Source organism: Triticum urartu, chromosome 6, assembly GCF_003073215.2.
Source record: "Triticum urartu cultivar G1812 chromosome 6, Tu2.1, whole genome shotgun sequence".
Taxonomy (NCBI): Eukaryota; Viridiplantae; Streptophyta; class Magnoliopsida; order Poales; family Poaceae; genus Triticum; species Triticum urartu.
Window position 1 is genome coordinate 35,405,132 of NC_053027.1, and position 5,646 is coordinate 35,410,777.

Genomic DNA, 5,646 nt, shown 5'->3' on the forward strand with positions numbered 1-5,646 from the left:
CAGAACTTTCTCTCGATTTTTCTCCACTGCGACCCGTCAGCGGGTGCTCTCAACTTCCCGTCTTTCTTACGGTCCTCACTGTGCCATCGCATCAACTTGGCATGCTCTTTGTTTCTGAACATTCGTTTCAACCATGGTATTATAGGAGCATACCACATCACCTTCGCAGGAACCCTCTTCCTGCGGGGCTCGCCCTCAACATCACCAGGGTCATCTCGTTTGATCTTATACCGCAATGCACCGCATACCGGGCATTCGTTCAAATCCTTGTACGCACCGCGGTAGAGGATGCAGTCATTAGGGCATGCATGTATCTTCTCCACCTCCAATCCTAGAGGGCATACGACCTTCTTTGCTGCGTACGTGCTGTCGGGCAATTCGTTATCCTTTGGAAGCTTCTTCTTCAATATTTTCAGTAGCTTCTCAAATCCTTTGTCAAGAACAGCATTCTCTGCCTTCCACTGCAGCAATTCCAGTACGGTACCGAGCTTTGTGTTGCCATCTTCGCAATTGGGGTACAACCGTTTTTTGTGATCCTCTAACATGCGATCGAACTTCAGCTTCTTCTTTTCACTTTCACACTTTTCCCTTGCATCAACAATGACCCGGCGGAGATCATCATCGGGCACATCGTCTGGTTCCTCTGGATCTTCAGCTTCCTCTTGATCTTCGGCTTCCCCCGTTGCAGCATCACTGTATTCAAGGGGCACATGGTTGTCATCGTCCTCCTCTTCTTCGCTGTCTTCCATCATAACCCCTATTTCTCCGTGCTTCGTCCAAACATTATAGTGTGGCATGAAACCCTTATAAAGCAGGTGGGTGTGAAGGATTTTCTTGTCAGAGTAAGACCTTGTATTCCCACAATTAGTGCATGGACAACACATAAAACCATTCTGCTTGTTTACCTCAGCCACTTCGAGAAAATTATGCACGCCCTTAATGTACTCGGAGGTGTGTCTGTCACCGTACATCCATTGCCGGTTCATCTGCGTGCATTATATATAATTATGTGTGTCAAAAGTAAGAAAATTAGACAAGTATGTATCTAAAGTAAGATTTTTTTCTTTCAGAAAGAAGATAAGAACAAGAGGCTCACCACGGTGGTGCCAGCGACGAGATCGGAGCGGGCGATCGATGGCGGTGAAAATGAGGACGGGGCATGACGGACCGCTAAACCTAGACAAATCTCGAAAAAAATGGAGCTCGGAGGTCGAGCTTCGAGAGGAGAAAGCTTAACTAATGTGTCTCGGGCATTTCATCGAACACCTCATGTGCATAGGAGGTGAGCTAGAGCACCCAATGCCCTCCCCCTCGCCGGCCAGCAAAAAACATAGCACTGTGGAGTGCTCTGGTCACCAGCGATAGATATATAGGCAACTCATTGGTCCCGGTTCGTGGCTGGAACCGGGACTAAAGTCCATCCTTCTGTCGGTTCCTACCACGAACATGGACCAATGGTTGTGGGCCAGGAGCGAGGCCCATTAGTCGCGGTTCGTGCCAAGAACCGGGACAAATGGGCCCAAACAAATCGGGACCAATGTCCATGAGGCCCCGGCCGGCCCCCTGGGCTCATGAACCGGGACAAATGCCTCCATTGGTCCCGGTTCATGGTAGAACCGGGACTAATGGGCTGGCCAGGCCCGAACGAAAGCCCCTTTTTCTACTAGTGCTCCCATCTAGGGAGAAGGTCAAGGAAGAAGAAGGAGGAGGGGGCTCTCTCCCCCTCGCTTCCGGTGGCACCGGAGTGCCACCGGGGGCCATCATCATCATCGCAATCTTCACCAACAACTTCACCGCCATCATCACCAACTCTTCCCCCCTCTATGCAGCGGTGTAGCCCCTCTTTTACCCACTGTAATCTCTACTTAAACATGGTGCTCAACGCTATATATTATTTCCCAATGATGTATGGCTATCCTATGATGTTTGAGTAGATCCGTTTTGTCCTATGGTTTATTTGATGATCAAGATTGGTTTGAGTTGCATGTTTTATTATTGGTGCTGTCCTATGGTGTTCTCTGTGTTGCGCAAGCGTGAGGGATCCCCGCTATAGGGTTTGCAATATGTTCATGATTTGCTTATGGTGGCTGGCGTGAGTGACAGAAGCACATGCCCGAGTAAGTAGGTTGTTTGCGTATGGGATAAAGAGGACTTGATACTTTAATGCTATGGTTGGGTTTTACCTTAATGATCTTTAGTAGTTGCGGATGCTTGCTAGAGTTCCAATCATAAGTGCATATGATCCAAGTAGAGGAAGTATGTTAGCTTATGCCTCTCCCTCAAATAAAATTGCAATAATGATTACCGGTCTAGTTATCGATTGCCTAGGGACAAATAACTTTCTCGTAACAAAAACCTCTTTACTAAAACTAACTTAGTTGTGTCTTTATCTAAAAAGCCCCTACTTTTTATTTACTTGCTCTTTATTATCTTGCAAACCTATCCAAAAACACCTACAAAGTACTTCTAGTTTCATACTTGTTCTAGGTAAAGCGAACGTTAAGCGTGCGTAGAGTTGTATCAATGGTCGATAGAACTTGAGGGAATATTTGTTCTACCTTTAACTCCTCATTGAATTCGACACTCTTACTTATCGAAAGAGGCTACAATTGATCCCATATACTTGTGGGTTATCAAGACCATTTTCTGGCACCGTTGCCGGGGAGCCATAGCGTGGGGTGAATATTCTCCTGTGTGCTTGTTTGCTTTATCACTAAGTAATTTTTATTTGATGTTCTTAGTTGTTTTCTATCTTTAGTTATGGGTAGGAAACGTAAAATACCAAAAAAATAGTTGTACCTACTGAACCGATGGTTGAAGAACCACTCAAAATCTATCACACTCGTGAAGCTTTTTACTTGGATCATCTTCGATCCCTTTGTGCTCGAGCTGAAACCCCAACTAGCTTAGTTGAGGGAAAATCTTTAGATGAGCATGCTTGTTATGTGCGACACCGTATATCTGAAAAAGGGAAACGTTTACTGGATCAAATTCATCGTTTGCAATGCTATGCTTGGAATTTATGCGAAATATATGATTATACTTGTTGTTCTGAAGACCCTAAGAAACACCTTCCCTACCAATGTTTGTTTAGTAATAATGGAATCGTATCTTCTTATGCTAAGGGTGTTTATAATTACTATGATGTTCAACAAATTGAAGAATATGTTGCTTTTAAGGGTGCTTATGAAATTGCTTCTTTGATTGAAAAGTATGATGCTACTCTTTACAAGTCTGAAAATATTGCCATACTTGAATATTGTTATGAGAATTATGCTTCTAATGCCTATGTTAAACCATATATCGAGGTCTCCTCTACTGTCCAATAAGAGACTAATATTTTTCATGAGTCTATGGAAGAAGAAATTGATGAAACTGTGAGCTCATTGGATGAAAAAGATGATGAGGAGAGCGAAGGACAAAAGGAGGAAGAGCGGATTAGCTACCCGTGCCCACCTTCTAATGAGAGTAACTCTTCAACTCATACATTGTTTAATTTCCCTTCGTGCTTACCGAAGGATGAATGCTATGATGATTGTTATGATCCCGTTGATTCTCTTGAAATATCCCTTTTTGATGATGCTTTCTATGCTTGTGGCCAAGATGCCAATATAAATTATGCTCATGGAGATGAACTTTCTATAGTTCCTTATGTTAAACATGAAATTGTTGCTATTGCACCCACGCATGATAGTCCTATTATCTTTTCGAATTCTCTCGACTACACTATATCGGAGAAGTTTGCACTTATTAAGGATTATATTGATGGGTTGTGTTTTACTATTACACATGATGATTTTGATAGATATAATATGCACGTGCTTGCTGCTCCTACTTGCAATTATTATGAGAGAGGAACTATATCTCCACCTCTCTATGTTTCCAATGCGATAAAATTGCAAGAAACCGTTTATACTATGCATTGGCCTTTACTATGTGTGCATGAATTATTTTTTTATGACATGCCGATGCATAGGAAGAGAGTTAGACTTCGTCATTACATGATATACGTTTCTTTGTGCTCACTACTAAATTACAAATCATTGCTAATTAAAATTGGATTTGATATACCTTGGGATCCGGGTGGATTCATTAAAAATAATGTGCCAAGGTTTGCCTTTAGGATGTTTACTTTGCTTGTTGGTTTGTACGGTGCAGGACAGAAACTTTGTCTGTAGTGCGCGATTTCACATTTTTTACTAGAACGTCAAATGGTTCTGATTCTTTCTGCACTGTCTTTCTACACAAATTTTTTATTTTTCCTAATTTTGGTAGAATTTTTGGAGTATCGGAAGTATGGTGAATGCTCAGATTATTACAGACTATTCTGTTTTAGACAGATTCTGTTTTTGATGCATAGTTTGCTTGTTTTGATGAAACTATCGATTCATATCAGTGGATTAAGTCATGAAAAAATTATACTACAGTAGACACAATGCCAAAACAAAATATGAATTGGTTTGCAACAGTACTTAGAGTAGTGATTTGCTTTATTATACTAACGGATCTTACCGAGTTTTATGTTGAAGTTTTGTGTGGAAGTGTTCGATGATCGAGAAGGTCTCCATGTGAGAAGAAGGAAAAGAGGCAAGAGCTCAAGCTTGGGGATGCCCGAGGCACCCCAAGTAAATATTCAAGGAGACTCAAGCTTCTAAGCTTGGGGATGCCCCGGAAGGCATCCCCTCTTTCTTCAACAAGTATCGGTATGTTTTTGGATTCGTTTCATTCATGCGATATGTGCAATCTTGTAGCGTCTTTTGCATTTAGTTTTCATTTTTCTTTTATGCACCATGCTGGTATGAGATAGCCCTTGGTTGATTTATAGAATGCTCTATGCACTTCACTTATATCTTTTGAGTATCGCTTTATAGAATGCTTCATGTGCTTCACTTATATCATTTGAAGTTTGGATTGCCTGTTGCTCTTTACATAGAAAACCGCCATTTGTAGAATGCTCTTTTGCTTCACTTATATTTGTTAGAGCACGGGCATATCTTTTGTAGAAAGAATTAAACTCTCTTGCTTCACTTATATCTATTTAGAGAGATGACAGGAACTGGTCATTCACATGGTTAGTCATAAAATCCTACATAAAACTTGTAGATCACTGAATATGATATGTTTGATTCCTTGCAATAGTTTTGCGATATAAAGATGGTGATATTAGAGTCATGATAGTGGGTAGTTGTCGATTAGTAGAAATACTTGTGTTGAGGTTTGTGATTCCCGTAGCATGCACGTATGGTGAACCGTTATGTAACGAAGTCGGAGCATGAGGTATTTATTGATTGTCTTCCTTATGAGTGGCGGTCGGGGACGAGCAATGGTATTTTCCTACCAATCTATCCCCCTAGGGGCATGCGTAGTAGTACTTTGCTTCGAGGGCTAATAAAATTTTCCAATAAGTATGTGAGTTCTTTATGACTAATGTTGAGTCCATGGATTATACGCACTCTCACCCTTCCACCATTGCTAGCCTCTCTAGTACCGCGCAACTTTCGCCGGTACCTTAAACCCACCATATACCTTCCTCAAAACAGCCACCATACCTACCTATCATGGCATTTCCATAGCCATTCCGAGATATATTGCCATGCAACTTCCATCATCATCATATACATGACTTGAGCATTTATTGTCATATTG